The sequence below is a fragment of the Panthera tigris genome, chromosome D4 (genome assembly GCF_018350195.1).
Source record: "Panthera tigris isolate Pti1 chromosome D4, P.tigris_Pti1_mat1.1, whole genome shotgun sequence".
In the NCBI taxonomy this organism is placed as follows: Eukaryota; Metazoa; Chordata; class Mammalia; order Carnivora; family Felidae; genus Panthera; species Panthera tigris.
The window spans coordinates 88,568,859-88,587,326 of NC_056672.1; positions in this window are offsets into that span (position 1 = coordinate 88,568,859).

Below are 18,468 nucleotides of genomic sequence, written 5' to 3' on the forward strand. Positions count from 1 at the left end.
TTAATTAATTAAAAAATGAAAGATATTTTTCACTTCTAGGAGTATCATTTGCTTTTTTCGAGATTTTATTTGTTTTTTGAATTTAATTTATTTTTTAAATTTACATCCATATTAGTTAGCATATAGTGCAACAGTGATTTCAGGCGGAGATTCCTTAATGCCCCTTCCCCATTTAGCCCCTCCCCCTCCCACAACCCCTCCGGTAACCCTCTGTTTGTTCTCCATATTTAAGAGTCTCTTCTGTTTTGTCCCCTCCCTGTTTTTACATTATTTTTGCTTCCCTTCCCTTATGTTTGTCTGTTTTGTCTCTGAAAGTCCTCATATGAGTGAAGTCACAGGATATTTGTCTTTCTCGGACTAATTTCGCTTAGCCTAATACCCTCCAGTTCCAGCCACCTCGTTGCAAATGGCAAGATTTCATTCTTTTCGATTGCCGAGTAATATTCCATTGTATACACATACCACATCTTCTTTATTCATTCACCCGTCGATGGACATTTTGGCTCTTTCCATACTTGGGCTGTTGTCGAGAGTGCTGCTATAACCATGGGGGTGCATGTGTCCCTTCAAAACAGCACACCTGTATCCCTTGGGTAAATAGTTAGTAGTGCAATTGCTGGGTCATAGGGTAGTTCTATTTTTAGTTTTTTGAGGATGCTCCATACTCTTTTCCAGAGTGGCTGCCCCAGTTTGCATTCCCACCAGCAGGGCAAAAGAGAGCCTCTTTCTCCGCCTCCTCGCCAACATCTGTTGTTGCCTGAGTTGTTCATGTGAGCCATTCTGACAGGGGTGAGGTGATATCTCATTGTGGTTTTGATTTGTATTTCCCTGATGATGAGTGATACTGAGCATTTTTTCATGTGTCGGTTGGCCATCTGGATGTCTTCTTTGGAGAAGTGTCTATTCATGTCTTTTGCCCATTTCTTCACTGGGTTATTTGTTTTTTGGGTGTTGAGTTTGATTTTAAGATTTTATTTTTAAGCAATTTCTGCTTCCAACATGGGACTTGAACTCACAACCCTGAGATCAAGAGTTGCATATTCCACTGAATGAGCCAGCCAGGCTCCCCGCTTTTGACGTGTGTGTGTGTGTGTGTGTGTGTGTGTTTGTATACACACATGCATTTTTTTTTTCAACGTTTTTTATTTTATTTTTGGGACAGAGAGAGACAGAGCATGAACGGGGGAGGGGCAGAGAGAGAGGGAGACGCAGAATCGGAAACAGGCTCCAGGCTCCGAGCCGTCAGCCCAGAGCCTGACGCGGGGCTCGAACTCACGGACCGCGAGATCGTGACCTGGCTGAAGTCGGACGCTTAACCGACTGCGCCACCCAGGCGCCCCTACACACATGCATTTTAATCAGGGTTATATATATGTTTATTTATTTTGAGAGCTTGAGCAGGGGAGGGACAGAGAGAGAGGGAGAGAGAATCCCAAGCAGGCTCCACACTGTCACTGCAGAGCCCCACGCAGGGCTCGATCTCACAAACCGTGAGATGATGGCCTGAGCTGAAATCAGGAGTCAGACGCTCAACCGACTGAGCCACCCAGGTGCCCACCCCCTCCCCCCCATTTGCCTTTTCAATCTGTCCTTTCCCGATCGCTCTTTTTTTGTCACGTTGTGCCCTTGATCTCTGGACGTGGGGAACACTCTGGCCGTTCTGGTTCTGGACCTGACCATTCCCATACCCGCAGTCCTTGAGGGGTCATGCTCCTGCTGACTTGCCTTCACTGTCATTAATCTCTGTCTTCGAGTTCACGGCTTGATCTTGGTCTGTGAGCACCCCCCTGTGGGCCTCCTTTGGCCACGGCATTTTCTTTCAGTGAGGGTTCGCTCTGCTTCTGCTTTAAAGCTGGGATGTCCCCCCTCCAGGCTCAGAACTGGGGCCGGAAGCCAGGTGCTGGGCCGCTGTTGCTGGTGGGGGTAGCCCCGCAGCACTGTCGCCATAGGAACGTGGCCTCCGGGCACCTCTGTGCACTGGCTAAGCTGGACGAGTTTCCTGCTCTCTGGCCCTAACGCTGCCCCCTGCCTCCCCCCAGCTGCTACCACCCTGGCCTCAGCACCTGGCTGTCCACACGTCCCTCTTCAGCTCCCGAGGCCCCAGCTCACATTTGTTCATTTGTCTTCTGTTTGGGGACTCTTCTTTTATGACTTTTCCATCCGGGGTCCGTTTTATGTGGCAGGCGTGTTCCTCAGAGCTCCCGCGGTTCTGGTTGAAACACCAAGGCCCCTCGAGCCCTGGAATTTGAGCCCACGCGTGTGCAGCTGAAAACCCACGATCCTCAACCACGTCCCAGGCTTCTGACTGTTGGTGACGGAGCCACGATCCTCCCAAAGGCTGGCGACGGGTGCCGGGTGCCCCCACGCTGAATGGCCAGACTGCTTTGCTTTTAGAGTTCTCCTGGCTTCTCTGAAGGCTTTCCTGCCTCCCCTTCGGGTCGCCTCTTCAGGTTTCTCCACGCGCTGCAGACGGGGCCTGGGCTCCGTAGGGTCTGTGCACGGTCACGGGAGCCCCGGCCGGGTCTGGCAGGCTCACCTGCGATCTAAGCATAGACCTTCACCACGGACTTGGACAGTGCCCACCTTTTTTTCTGCCTATTTTCTCGGCCACAGTTGGGGATGGGGGACCTCCAGGGTCATGAGATGCCTGCTATGTAGACAGGGTGATAAGTGAATTCATCTGAAAGCCTGGGACTGTGGTGATGAAGAGCCTACGCCTTGAGGTCAGACCGACTGGGACCCAAGTGGTTGTTCCGCTCAGAGCTGCGTGACCCCGGGGCAAGCCCACTCCTGGGTCTGAGCCTCGGTTTCTTCGCCCGCACCATGGGTATAACGATCGTATCGTAGTCCTGGAGTGCTGGTGGCTGGTGAATGAGCTTATCCACATAGACAGGTCGGCGTGTGACGGCCACTTGGCTAGAGCTGAATAAACGTGTGTGTGTGTGTGTGTGTGTGCGTGACCCACAGAGAGCTTTTCAGCAGGGCTTCCTGGTGCCAGGTTCCATGCTAGCCCCCCCCCCTTTTTTTTCATCTTTTTAAAAATTTCTTTTGAAGTTATTTATTTTGAGGCGGGGGGAGAGAGAGAATGAGTGGGGTAGGGGCAGAGAGAGGGGGAGAGAGAATTCCAACCAGGCTTCATGCCGCCTGTGCAGAGCTGACGCGGGGCTCAAACTCATGAACCATGAGATCACGACCCAAGCCAACACCAAGAGGCAGATGTAGGGGCGCCTGGGTGGCTCAGTCGGTTGAGCCTCTGACTTCGGCTCAGGTCATGATCTCGCGGTTTGTGGGTTCGAGTTCCGCGTCGGGCTCCGTGCTGACAGCTCGGAGCCTGGAGCCTGCTTCAGATCCTGTGTCTCCCTCTCTCTCTGCTCCCACCCCCGCTTATGTTCTGTCTCTCAAAAATGAATAAATGTTAATAAAAAATGTTGTTTTTTTTTTTAAAGAGTCAGATGTTTAACCACCTGAGCCACCCGGGCGCCCCCATGCTGGGCCCTTTACGCACATCGCCATGTTTTTGCCTCACAGCCCTAAGAGGTAAGACTTTGATTATCAGTAATTGAAGGGGGGGGGGTACGTGGAAGCCTCGTGAGGTAGGCAGCCAGCTGAGAAAGGTGGGTGCTTCGAGAGGAGCCCTCCAGCCTCTGGCTGAAACCCAGCCCTCTTCACCAACCACATCCTGGCTCTTTGGGCCTCTGGGCTTCCAAAGGAGGTATGAGGTCACTCTCCCCCCCCCCCCCCCCCGAGGTCAGGATCATGTTCTAGGCCTCTGGGCCCCCCAGCCCAGCCCCTGGTGTGTTCCCAGGCTGGCTGAAGAAACAAGCAAAATGCAGGAGCTTCCTGTTTCCCTACCCCCCTTTCCTGCCCCAGGAGTGCCCCCTCCCCACTTGACAAAACTCTGAAGAAGGGCCCGGAAAGTGGCAGGCTTTATCTTCCCCTCCTGGGAGGAGAGGCCTGGTTGGAATGTGTCCCCTGATAACAGGGCTTGTGAGGGGCTGGGGCGGGCGGCTGCTTGCCATGGGCTCGGGGACGTGTGGTGCTGACAGATAAGGGCTCTAAAGGGCATCAGAACCGCAGCCCCAACGACATGAGCCGTAGGCAGGGAGTGAGGAGGGGCCAATGTCGCCGAATTCCCATGCGGGGAGCACAACTATGGCGGGGAGGGGGCCATTAAAAGGAGAATTTGCTAGTGATGAAATTTTCTTAATGATCCATTAAGTTATTCAGCAAATGTTACAGAGGCCAGGCTGAACGAACGAGCTGAGAATCAAGGTTACGAGTGAGGGCTCTGGGGGCGCCTAGGTGGCTCAGTGGGTCAAGCGTCCAACTCTTGATTTCAGCTCAGGTCATGATCCCAGGGTCAAGCCCCGCGTTGGGCTCCATGCTGAGGGTGAGGCCGGCTTGAGATTCTCTCTCCCTCTCTTTCTTTCTCTCTCTCTCTCTCTGCTCCTCTCCCCAGCTTGCATGCTCGCTCGCTCGCTCTCAAAAAAAGGAAAGGCTCTGGAATCAGCCAGACGTGGGCTCAAGGCCTGGCTCTGTCACTTGGTGGCCTGTGACTTTGCCTTGTGGGCCTCAATGTCTTCATCTGTAAAGTGGAAGAACAAACATGAGGATCTGAGGGGGTGACGTGTGTATCTCGGGCTCCAGGGTCTGGCCCATCCTCAGTAAACAAGTTTTTAAACCGTGACTCAGGAATTCTGACGGCCTGGTGGTCAAAGACGATCTTAGCTCCGCCTGCCACGGCGGGGCCGTGTGGGGGTCTAAGGCGGCAATGCGGGTTTTGCGTGGGGGTGTAGGGCAGCCCCCTGGAGCCTGGGATGGGAAGGGGTGCAGAGGGCTGAGAACCTGAACCTAGCAGGCCTGTCCCCTGGGGCATTTGTCTTTCGGTGCACCTGCCTCATTTCGTCCTTTGCAGTCTGGCCCCTTCTGCTGTCATGGCCCCCCTCGCACGGACCTTCATTATCCCCTCCCCGAATCCTGGTGTGGTGTTCTTTCCTTCAGCCAGTGCCCACCCCATAGGACCGGAGGGCCCGAGGCCCAGTTCCAAATGCCCAGGAGAGTTCATGGTAAGACCAGCTTCTGTGTGGTCCCCTGCTGAGCCCACTCAGCTGTGGCAGCCGGCTGGTGGCCCCGTGTGGGCAGTCGGTGGGCAACACGACCCCCAGGGACCAGGACAGGGCTGGGCGCACAGCAGGCCCTCAAGAAAGCATTTTCTGGAAGAACAGCTCTTGCTTCGTAGCCCCCTCCATGTGCCAGGTGGTTTAGGAACACTGCCTGACCTCAGCCCCGGGGAGGGGGGGGGGGTCTTGTCTCCACAGTTAAGTGAAGTGATTTGCCCCCCACCAGGCCACAAGGCAACTCAGAACTGTGGGGCGTCTGGCCTGCGGTGGGCGGTGCAGGTGGGAGCGATAGGGCACCAGGGAGTCAGGAATATTCCTGCCGTGCTCAGCCCCTGAGTCTTGTGATGCTGAAACTCAAGAGCCCCCTGACTCAGCAGGATATTAATAAGCCTGGCGGGCTCCCAGGGGGCCGGCTCTGCCAGGGGCTAGAGCCGGAAGACTGAGCCCTGTGGCCTGGGATCTCCCTCCCCATGTCCCCAGCTGGTCCCAAAGCTCCAGCTTCTTCCCCAGGCCCTCCTGATCCCCTGCCCTCCCCCCTACTCTCCTGGCAGTGATTCTCCTGGAGGAGACCCCTCCCCACCCGCTGAGCATGCCTGAGAAAATCCCACTGAGGTTAAGGAAACCATCTAGAAGGGACCCAGAAGGAAAGATGGAGCCAAAACGCATGGGGACAGGGGACAGAGGGCAGGGGTCAATTGTTGGGGCTCTTGGGGTCAGAGGTGAGTTCACACTCCTGCTCTCCCACTCACCACGTGGGGACCTGGAACAAACCCTTTAACAGAGCCTTAGCTCCTTAATCCGTAAAGCAGGGGTCCTAAGAGCACCTAGCCCTAGATCTGCAGTGAGGACCCCAGGAGGTAGTTGTCACAGAGGGCCCGTCTCGGGAATGACAGCTCCTTCTCACCTGTCACCACCACATCGGGTGCGGGTGGCCACTGACAGCTGGTTGGTCGGGTCTGGACTGGGTTTCTGTCCCACAGTGCCCTCTAGTGGGGAAGTGTGGTTATTGCCGGTCGTGTGGGCTGTACTCCTTCTGAACCCCCAGGAGTCTATAATGTGCCCTTTCTGATGGACTTAAGTTCACGGTCCCTATTATGCACAGGAGGTCAGGCTAAGAGAAAGCAGACCCATTCCCTTCAGACTGCCTTGGCATCAATGACCTCTGTCCAGTCCTGTCCTGGGTTCTGCTCCCTGTAGCCTGGACGAGTCACAACCTCCCTGACCTCATCTGTGGATGAGACATGGAACCTAGAAGGCCAGACCCAGGAGGCAGGCATTCAGGAAGCGGCGGTGACCAGGGGTCTGCACCCGGGGCAACCGGGGGCCCTGACAGTTGCAGATGCAGCAAGGCTTGGAGCCCCCAGGGGGAGGGGTCCCTTGCCACGGCTGCCAGACTGGAACAAATATTTGCTCCCAGCAGACCCAGCCTGTCTTTGCCCGGCCACCTAGCACCCCCAGCTCCTCCCACAGGCTGAGGACCCCGTGTCCTTAAATGAATGTCCATTTGCTGAAGATTCCCGGGGGTGGGGGCTGCATCTCCTGGAAAGTATCTGCATTCTTCGTCTCGGCCGTCCCCCCACCCCAGTAAAACCCTTCCTGTCTCTGGAGCTGTTGAGAACGGAATCAGGGCCAGTGAGCACAGGCCACAGGGGAGCTGAGCTCCGTGGAGCATAACGTGTCCCGTGATTACCCAGAGCAGGCAGGGACCTCCCTGTTGTGTCTCTGCAGAGCGGTGACCGCTCGGCCCGCATGTTGGAGGTGAGCCCATTGGAGAAAGAGCCAAACTGGCTGAACCCGGGTGTCTCTTCCAACCCGGAGAGGCTCTCTTTCTTCCAAACTAATTCCTACTAGCTTATTTTTAACAAGGTAACGAAAGAACAGAGTTTGAAAAGGAAAAAAAAAAAGGGCATGAGAAGGTTTATCCTGGAATATCGCTGTCCCCCTTTCTCCACCTCCCCAGGCCATCCCCCCCCCCACCAAGACACAGCCCTCAGGCTTCCAGCTGTTTCCCTGAACAATCCCCTCCCTTTTCTAAATCCACGATTGCCCAGGTCCTTCTGGATTTGTCAGTTTCAAACGCTAGCTATTAGCTTCCTACCAGGGCTCGTCAAGGCTCAACTTTCTTACCTCACCCCCTCCTTCCACAGCTCACCTTCCCTACGTTCCCCCAAAGTGCTTACACTCAACTTCCCAAAATGGTCCCATCAGAAGTTCGGTAAAAATAACCAGAGTTTATCACGAGTATGCAACTGTGGGACCCAATATTTCACTGAGATCTAGTCTTCAGCCTGCACGGGTGGCTGGCTGGCTGTCAATACAGTGTGTGACTTGCTCTTGGGGTCATGAGTTGGAGCTCCGTGTTGGGTGTAGAAATTACTTTAAAAAAAAAAAAAAAAGCAGCAGCAGGTGCCTGGGCGGCTGTCGGTTGAGCGTCTGACTTTAGCTCAGGTCATGATCTCGCACTTCATGAGTTCAAGCCCTGCATCAGGCTCTCTGCTGACAGCTCAGAGCCTGGAGTCTGCTTTGGATCCTGTGTCTCCCTCTCTCTCTGCCCCTCCCCTGCTTCTGTGTGTGTGTGTGTGTGTGTGTGTGCGCGTGCACGCACGCTCTCTCTCTCTCAAAAATAAACATTAAAATAAATAAACTTAAAAAAAAAACAGGAGTCAGTTGCTCAACCAACTGGGCCACCCAGGTACCCCTGAATATCTGACTTTGACTAAAGAAAGCTTCCTTTTCCACATTGTCAACTAATTTCCCTGAACAACCATAAAGGGATCACGTTTTTATGTTCTTAACAAGTAGGAAAAAAAAAATCCAACAAGTTCATCAAAAATCTACTTAAATTCTTTGTCTAGCAGATTTTCGGTTTGCTTTTGATTTTTTTTTTTTTCGTTTCAAGTAGGCTCCACCCGCACTTAATGTGGGGCTCGAACTCACGACGCTGGGATCAAGAGTCGCACGCTTGGGGCGCCTGGGTGGCGCAGTCGGTTGAGCGTCCGACTTCAGCCAGGTCACGATCTCGCGGTCCGTGAGTTCGAGCCCCGCGTCAGGCTCTGGGCTGATGGCTCGGAGCCTGGAGCCTGTTTCCGATTCTGTGTCTCCCTCTCTCTCTGCCCCTCCCCCGTTCATGCTCTGTCTCTCTCTGTCCCAAAAATAAATAAAAAAATGTTGAAAAAAAAAATTTTTTTAAAAAAAAGAGTCGCACGCTCTACCCACTGAGCCAGCCAGGCGCCCCTGTTTGCAAGATTTTTGAACAGATGAGAAAACTCCATCCCCAAGTTACTTAAGTTTGCAGATATAAGAGCTCTTATGTGTGACCAAATCACGTAATACTAGAAACATGCCAAACTTCCGTTTTTCGAAACGCTCTCTCTGTAGCAAACATTTGTCAAAAAGTAATCTTTGTGCCATTCTCTGCCTTGACTTCGGATAGCGTGTGTCCATGTTTATTATGGCAGATCTCTTGGGTAGCACGCTGCTGAGAACCACTTGTCTTGGCTGCAAAGGCCAGGAAGTTGGGAGCCTGCGACTTTTTGTAAAAGAAATATGGGGCGCCTGGGTGGCGCAGTCAGTTAAGCGTCCGACTTCAGCCAGGTCACGATCTCGCGGTCCGTGAGTTCGAGCCCCGCGTCAGGCTCTGGGCTGATGGCTCAGAGCCTGGAGCCTGTTTCCGATTCTGTGTCTCCCTCTCTCTCTGCCCCTCCCCCGTTCATGCTCTGTCTCTCTCTGTCCCAAAAATAAATAAAAAACATTGGAAAAAAAATTAAAAAAAAAAAAAAAAGAAATATGCGAAACCCGTGTGTAAGTTACAGAGTCCATGTGAATTCCTTGCCTTGGGGTAACCAGTGAACTGCTCTGTGATGCCAACATTTCTATGATCATTCCCTTACCTTATGGGAAAAGGTTGGAAGGGAGGGGGGCGCCTGGGTGGCTCAGTTAAGCATCTGACTCTTGATCTCAGCTCAGGTCTTGATCTCAGGGGTTGTGAGTTCAAGTTCCACACTGGGCTTCACATTGGACCCCACATTGGGCATAGAGCCTACTTAAAAAAAAACATTGGGGGGCACCCGAGTGGCTCAATCGGTTAAGTGTCCTACGCTTGACTTCGGCTCAGGTCATGATCTCACGGTTTCGTGGCCCTGACAGCCAGGAGCATGGTTGAGATTCTCCCTTTTTCTCTGCCTCTCTCTCTCTCTCAAAATAAATAAATACACTTAAAAAAAAATCGGAAAATTCTATTATATAAAGTATACTTTGGGGACACTTGGTTGGCTCCATTGGCAGAGAGCGCAACTGTTGATCGCAGGGTGGTGAGTTTGAGCCCCACATTGGGGCTCGAGTTTATTTTATTATTTTTTTTAACATTTATTTATTTTTGAGACAGAGAGACAGAGCATGAACGGGGGAGGGGCAGAGAGAGAGGGAGACACAGAATCGGAAGCAGGCTCTAGGCTCCGAGTCATCAGCCCAGAGCCTGATGCGGGGCTCGAACTCACGGACCGCGAGATTGTGACCTGAGCTGAAGTCGGACGCTCAACCGACTGAGCCACCCAGGCGCCCCTCGAGTTTATTTTAAAAAATAAAATAGGGGCGCCTGGGTGACTCAGTCGGTTAAATGTCCAACTTCCACTCAGGTCATGATCTCACAGTTCATGAGTTCCAGCCCCGCGGCCGGCTCTGTGCTAACACCTTGGAGCCTGGAGCCTGCTTCAGATTCTGTGTCTCCCTCTCTCTCTCTCTGCCCCTCCCCTGGTCACACTCTGTGTGTGTCTGTCTCTCAAACATGAATAAACATTTTTTTTTTAATTCTGAAAAATCCAGGAACTATTTTTTAAAAATTTAAAAAAAAAACCAAAACTGTACTCCATGTACTTCTGGCTTCCTTTCTTCCCCAGGAGTGATACGTGGAATGATTTTTATGTTGTTATCTCAATAATGGCATCCCAGGATCCTCGGCTTGCCCCGGTCCAAAGCAGCTGCCCCATCAATAACTATTCTCACACAGTCGGGTTTATTTTTTCCATGAATCACCGTTTTTATTAAATGAGTCACTTCACCACGCAGACCACATCATCTTTGCTTTTGAGACTCACAGAAATTAAGGAGTAGTGCTCTGGTCTTTCATCAGTGATGCAGAATCTGGCAAATGCCTTAAAGCAGAGACATGGGGAAAACACCTGTAACACCCACCTGCCTGCACAGTATGTCCCAGTACGTGTGTCTTCAGCCGCCCTTTCTGCCCAGCCTTCCAATAATATTTGCTGGTGAAGAAATACGTTTTTTAAAGGAGGGAATAGGGGCGCCTGGGTGGCTCAGTCGTTAAGCATCAGACTCTTGGTTGTGGCTCAGGCCGTGATCTCCTGGTTTCAAGAGTTCGAGCCCCGCATTGGGCTCACTGCTGTCAGTGCAGAGCCTGCTTGGGATCCTGGCTCCTCTCCCTCTCTCTCTGCCCCTCCCCTGCTTGTGCTGTCTCTCTCTCTCTCTCAATAAATAAATAAATAAACTTAAAAAAAAAAGGAAATAGATGAAATACATTTTGGTTCTTTGCCAAGTTGTTTTTTTATTTTCGTTACAATTTTCACCACAGTTTTATCACAGCAGGAAGAACAAAGGTTTCCCAACGGTAATTAAGTTTCTGCTTTTGCCGTGAAGAAACCTCCAAGGGGCACCTGGGTGGCTCAGTCGGTTGAGCGGCCGACTTGAGCTCAGGTCATGATCTCACAGTCTGTGAGTTCGAGCCCCGCATTGGGCTCCGTGCTGACAGCTCGGAGCCTGGAGCCTGTTTCAGATTCTGTGTCTCCCTCTCTCTGACCCTCCCCCGTTCATGCTCTGTCTCTCTCTGTCTCAAAAATAAATCAACGTTTAAAAAAATTTTTTTAAATAAAAAATAAAAAAAGAAACCTCCAAGGAAGACTTCAAAACATTTACATTAAGTTTAAAGAAATTTGGGGGAAGGAAAATATTGAGTATGATACAGCTTTAAACATTCTTGGAAAAACTGTGGAGGTTTGTCTACACGTTTGATTTTTACATGTTTTCCAACTTGGGATGGCTGAGTATCATATAACCTAGTATAACATATATCTCAAGGCCAATTCTATGTCCATTTAAAGACACTGTTTGGGGCACCCGGCAGGCTCAGTCAGTGGAGCATGTGACTCTTGATCTCGGGGTCGTGAGTTCGAGCCCCACCGTGGATGTAGAGATTACTTACAAATAAAATCTTGGGGCGCCTGGGTGGCTCAGTCGGTTGAGCGTCCAACTCTCAATTTCAGCTCGGGTCATGATGTTGTGGTTCCTGAGATCGAGCCCCACATCCCACTGTCGGTGTGGAGCCTGCTTGAGAGTCTCTCCATTTCTCTGTCCCTCTCCTACTCTCCCTTTCTCTCTCTCAAAGTAAACATTTTTTTTTAATTTTTTTTTCAACGTTTTTTATTTATTTTTGGGACAGAGAGAGACAGAGCATGAACGGGGGAGGGGCAGAGAGAGAGGGAGACACAGAATCGGAAACAGGCTCCAGGCTCCGAGCCATCAGCCCAGAGCCTGACGCGGGGCTCGAACTCACGGACCGCGAGATCGTGACCTGGCTGAAGTCGGATGCTTAACCGACTGCGCCACCCAGGTGCCCTTCAAAGTAAACATTTTAAAAGTTAAAAAAATAAAATCTTAAGACAATAAAAAATAAAAAATAGACTGGCTGGAAACCCCCCATCTCGAATAGTCTTCTGGATTAATCCAAGCCCTGGGACAGGGAAAAGGGCCGACGGCTCTGACGTTGTCTTACTGTAGCTCAGTTTTTATCATCACCACCCTCAGCCACTGTTTGCTTTTCCCTAGATGGCTTCATTGTTCTTTTATTGCTTTATTGACGTAAAATTGTTGGAGAGTAAACTGCAAGTTTCAAGTGCACAGTGTGATGTGTGTTGTTGTTTTAAGTTTATTTATTTTGAGAGAGAGCGTGCGCGAGCGAGCATGGGGGAGGGGCAGTGCTATTGGCTCAGGGCCCAGCATGGGGCTCGATGCCGTGAACCGTGAGATCACGACCTGAGCCGAAATCAAGAGTCGGACGCTTAACCGACTGACCCACCCAGGCGCCCCAGTGTGAAACCATCACATCGGTCTATCTCCCCCGCCTCCACAAGTTTGCCTGGGCCCCTTTGTCACCCTCTGTCCCCCCTCTCCCATCCCCAAGCAACCACTGATACATCACTCTAGATCCGTTTGCATTTTCTAGAATTTTATATAAATTGGCTCACGTGTCATGTACTCTCTGGCCTCTTGCATTCAGTCTACTTCTTCCGAGACCCAGAAATGTTGAGTCTATCCCCAATTCCGTGGCTCGTGGCCCTTCTTCCGTCTTCAGAGGGCATCCCTCCAGCCCGTGTTCCCGACGTCACACCTCTCTGCCTCTGACCCCCCTGCCTCCCTCTTCTAAGAACTGGTGATTACAATGAGCCCGCCCAGATGACCCAGGCTGATCTCCCCATCTTAAGATCCTTAACTTAATCAGATTGTCTGCAGAGTCGTGTACGGTAACGGTGGGAGGTTCAGGAGATTAGGACAGGGAGATTTTTCGGGAGCCATTATTCTGTCTGTTACGGCTACAATGAACATTGGTGCCTGAGTTTTTGTGTGGACATATGCTTGAGTTTATCTAGGAGCAGGCTAGTTGGATCCTACGTTAGTATAGGGTTCACTTCTTAAGAAACTGCCAGATGGGGGCGCCTGTGTGGCTCAGTCGGTTAGGCATCCCGCTTTGGCTCAGGTCATGGTCTCACGGTTCAGGGGGTTCAAGCCCTGCGTCGGGCTCTGTGCTGACAGCTCAGAGTCTGGAGCCTGCTTCAGATTCCGTCTCCCTCTCTCTGCCCCTCCCCTGTTTGCACTCTGTCTCTTGCTCTCAATAATAAATAAACATTAAAAAAACCAACAACAACAAGGCAAGGATGTCTGCTCTTACCAATGCAATAATGTAAACAAATAAAAGTCCTGCAGATCAGAAAACAAGAAATAAAACTGTCTCTTTTGGCAGACTGCATGGTTGTCCATGTAGAAAATCCCAGGGGCGCCTGGGTGGCTCAGTCAGTTAAGCATCTGACTTCGGCTCAGCTCATGATCTCACAGTTTGTGGGTTCGAACCCCATGTCGGGCTGTGTGCGGACAGCTCAGAGCCTCGAGCCTGCTTGGGATTCTGTGTCTCCCTCTCTCTCCGCCCCTCCCCTGCTCACGCTCTGTCTCTCAAAAATAACAAACGTTAAAAAAAAAGGAAAACAAAAAGAAAGAAAGAAAGAAAGAAAGATCCCAAAGAATCTACAAGGAAGTTACTAGAACTTGTGAGTCGAGTGGGGTTACAAAATATAAGGTCAGTATACACGAGTCAGTTGTGCGTCTGTATGCTAACTGCTTTAGCTCCCCACTGCTGAGTAACAAAACCATCCTAACACTTAGCCTCCTGAAACAACAAGCTTTTATGATTTCACGTGGTTTCTATGGGTCAGGAATACAGAAATGGGGCTGAGGATCTGTCACGAGGTTGCAGTCACGATGTTGGCTGGAGTCGCGTTGTCACCCGATGGGTTGACTGGACCTAGGAGGACCCACTTCCCTTGATGTCCTCATCACCAAGAGAGAGCAGGGCAGAAGCTGTAACATTTTATGCTTTATGATTGAACCTTGGAAGTCACAGTCTGTCGTTTCTGTCATATCCCACTGGCGGCATAGGTCAGTTCTACGCAGGGCGTAAGGGCACTAACCACTCGAGGGAATGGAGAGCAGGAGAGGGAATCGCTGACGGCCTTCACGGGGGCTGGCTGCTACCCCAGTACTGAGCCCTGGACACTGAATTGTAAAAAGTACTGTGCATAATAGCACCACAACCCACGAGGTACTTGTGTCTCAACTAACAGACGGGTACCCGGTAGAGGTTTGCCACCCATCAGTTATACCACATGCAAATGGCACTTTCTTTCACTTTTAAAAAAAAATTAATGTTTATTCATTTTTGAGAGAAGTGGGGGTGAGAGAGGGAAGCAGGCTCCAGACTCCGAGCTGTCAGCACAGAGCCCGACGCGGGGCTCGAACCCACGGACTGTGAGATCATGACCCGAGCCGAAGTCGGATGCCCAACCAACTGAGCCACCCAAGTGCCCCTGCCTATTTCTGATTGCAGAAGATTTCAGATTATCAAATGCTATAGCAGGAGGGGGGAAAACCACAGCCTCTGGTCTAAATCTGGTCCGCTGCCTATTTTTGTAAATAAAGGTTTTTTTGGAGCATGGCCACACTCGTTTGTTGGTTATTAATCGTCTGCAGTGTTTTCACGCTGTAATAGCAGAGGGAAGCAGCTGCAGTGAGACCACACGACCCTCAGAGTCTGAAATATTCACTTTCTAGCCCTTGTTTTGCCAACCCCTAAAGGCTAGAGTAATTTAGCCTTTTGGAAAAAGGAATCTCCAACTTATATCATGAGAATACTTGCCAAGCAACTAGTAGGTAAGTACATATGTAAACTGCTTATCTATTGGTCAGTCTTCCAGAATACAGACCTTCGAGCCATATTCTTGGAGCACCTGACTGGCTCAGTCAGCAGAGCATGTGACTCTTGATCTCGGGGCTGTGGGTTCAAGCCCCATATTGGGTGTAGAGATTACTTAAAAAATAAAATGTTTTTGGGGCGCCTGGGTGGCTCAGTCGGTTAAGCGTCAGACTTCGGCTCAGGTCACTATCTCACCATTTGTGAGTTCAAGCCCCATGTTGGGCTCTGTGCTGACAGTTCGTAGCCTGGAGCCTGCTTTGGATTCTGTGTCTCCCTCTCTCTCTGCCCCATCCCCACTTGTCCCCTGTCTCTCTCTCTCTCTTTCTCTCTCTCTCAAAAATAAATAAACATTAAAACATTTTTTTAAGATTTAAAAAAAAAAAATAAGATTGCTATGGGGCCTCTGGGGGGCTCAGTCGATTAAGTGTCCGACTTCAGCTCAGGTCATGAGTTTGAGCCCCACGTCAGGCTCTGTGCTGACAGCCTGGAGCCTGGAGCTTGCTTCAGATTCTTTGTCTCCCTCTCTCTCTGCCCCGACCCCACTCATGCTTTGTTTCTCTCTGAGAAATAAATAAACGTTAAAAAAAAATTAAAAAAAAAAAAAAAAGATTGCTATTTCGAGTACCTGGGTGGGTCAGTCGGTTAAGTGTCAGACTTCGGCTCAAGTCATGATCTCACAGTTTGTGAGCTCGAGCCCCACATCAGGCTCTGCGCTCTCAGTGCAGAGCCTGCTTTGGATCCTCTGTCTCCCTCTCTCTCTGCCCCTCCCTCACTGGCATGCTCTCTGTAAAATAAACATAAAAAAGAATAAATAAATAAATAAGATTGTCATTTGAAACACAAAAAAACTTTGGGATTTAAAGGGCCCGTTTTGGGGATCTGGAAAGCTAACTTATGGCAAATAATTCGTATTCTTCTTAAGACACCGTTTTGAAAGAGCCGATCATATTCACAAATCGTGTTGTAACTGAGCACCAATTAACCGGTCAGGAGGGACAGAGTTCGTGGGATTAAAAACCCTTACATTTATAATCTTTCTCATCCATTACTGTCAATAATCTTCTTACTGGATCCATTTTGAGAAGGCAAATACTGATATTTTCACTTGTCCTATTGAAATTACACAAAACGTGCCAGGGCATAAAGGGACCATCGTTCTTTGCCAGAGCATAGCCCTGTGAGCCATCTTGGGGAGTAGCCTGATGGTGGAAAGTGGAGGTTCCATGGCCGGTTGCTAAGTTCAAACCCTTGCTATGTCATTTACCTGCTGCGCAAATGGCGGTTTCCTCTTTTCCAAAGTGGGAGTGACCAGAGTATCTGCTTCATAGGATTGTCGTAAGGACTTAAGAAACTAAAGCATGCAAAGCACTTGCAAAGCGCCCGGGGCGGGGGGGGGGGGCACATGAAGAGGAGTAACTATTTGTGTCGTTAGTACTAATTATGATTATTAGTATTTCAATGTGGATTCCCCCCTGCTGGTTCTGAAGAACACAATGAACTTTTTATTTAGCAACTTGACCTAAGTAAAAATTCCGGGTCATTTTTGGGTGATCCTCTGCTGGCAGAATAATCTTGTGTGTTTTCACCACCCTAGAAAATTTAAGTGATCTGGAATGCTCTTAATGACCTGATTCGGGAATATCGTCAAGCAGACTCTAAGGAAGAATGCTGTTCAGGTCGCCTTACGTGGCACCCCTTTATACGCGTAAGCCTCCGTTTCCAAGGGTCTCTTGGAGATTCGATCATGCAAGGGACTGACTCAGGGGGACTTCACTTCTTAGTATCATTACGTCTTTTTCAGGGTCTGTTACCCTCGTTCAACAAGCCACAAGCAGAGGGTGGTCTTTGCAGGGATTTTCACTTCGAAAAGCAAGCGTCAGCTTATTGAATACAATCAGGTGGCATCACACGTAGGATCTCCCATTATCTTTCCATTAACATGGAAACTGACCAATTTTCTGGCTGTTGCTGTTGCCATTTTTGCCACTACCTGTCTTTGTCATGCAGCAAGGACCCCCTGAGTGACGAAGCACCTCCCATAGGCCGGCAGGAAAACCTCCTCTCAGAAAGTCAGTCTGATCTCTCCTGGGCCTCGGGCATCTCACAGATAACAATCTTGATGCAGGAAAACATTTTTTGGCTTTTTGTAGTGGTGGATTTCTTGCGAGTCTTTCGTGTAACTTCTTCAATAACTTCAGGAAGATCTATGCAAGACAAGCTCATTCCCACAGATGTTCTTTCTTCCTCCACCACAGTTAAGTCCGGGGCAGGGTTTATTCGCCCACAGGCCACGGAGCTTCTGACAGAAGCACCTGTGCGCAGATTTCCGCTGGTCACGTTTCTCCTGGATCTTTCCCCCTTGGCCAAATGCCTTCAATCCCCCCCCCCCCCCCCCCCCCCGCCAACCACTTGCTTCTTGAGAGGAGTCTGAGCGCTGAGAGGCTCGCTGCCAGCAATCAGCTTTTTGCTGTGTTTCGTCCAGTTCCCTTGCTCCCGGACCTCTGTGTGCTCCAGAAGCTCTCCACCTGCTCGGTCAGATTCAGTTTCCTGCAACTGCTCCTGACGGGTCCTGTGCATCTATCTGCTGGAGCAGAGAAGCCTCCGATCCCGGCTTCCGAACCCTTAGGCTTCCCAGGCCCGGTGGCAAGCCCGGGGACCTTGCTAGGTGTCCCGTGTCGACCACGCCACCTGGCGTCATCGCATGTCCTCCACCAGAGGTCCAGCCGGCATCTCGGTCCTTCGCGGGCCGGCGGCCACACCCCGCCTCTCCTGCTAGCCCTCTTAGCCCCTCATGCCTCAGGCCTCTCCACCGGACCGGCTCCCAGACCCCTGGGGCCTGGGGATCGCCGCGCGCCGCCCAGCAACCAGCACCCGGAAGCGAGAGCCGCCCTCGGGCGCCCGCAGACCCCTGGGGTGGCAGCCTCCTAGACGTAACTTGGCAAATCCTGCCCCCACCGCAGCACTTCGGCCAATCGAGGCTGGCCACCGGGCGAGAGGCGGCAACTCCGTCCAATCGCGTCTCACCGACCCCGGGGGCTCGCCGAATCGCAAGGTGAAGCAGCCAATGACGCCTCCAAGAGAAACGAGGAAGGCGGGGAAAAGGGAAGGGGTGTGGCCACAAGGCCCCGCCTTCCACTCTGAAGGAGAGGTGGTGCGCCTGCGTGAGGGAGCCTGGGGCAATAAGGCGGAGGCGGCGGTATCGAAGGTGGGTGTCTGTCCCTCAACCCTTCTTTGTAGGAATCTTTTAAAACCACCTGTCCATACTGTGAGAGCCAGTTTAATTAAAACCAAACTTACTGCGCTGATCCACTTATCCAAGCACTGCACGTGACACCTTCTATTTATGTTTATTCTATTAAAAAAATTTTTTTAATGTTTATTTATTTTGGGGAGAGAGACGCATAGAGCGTCAGCAGAGGAGGGGCAGAGAGCGAGGGAGACACAGAATCCGAAGCGGCCTCCAGGCTCCCAGCTGTCAGCACAGAGCCCGACAGGGGCCTTGAACCCACGAACCGTGAGATCATGACCTGAGCTGCAGTCTGACGCTTAACCGACGGAGCCACCCAGGCGCCTCTATTTATGTTTATTCTAAAAAACAAAACAAAACCCACAGCGCATGACATTTTACTGATATGTATTATGCAGACTGGTCCTCAGCTGAGTAAAGGCACCAGGGTCAATCTGTATCATACGTATGAGTAAAGTCTATCTCTCTGACTTTTTTTTAAAGAATAAAGATAAGCATAAATAGAAGGAACCTATTTTCCCCTCGCGCCCCAGTGGACCAGCTGGCATCCTCCCCAGGGTACTAGCGCG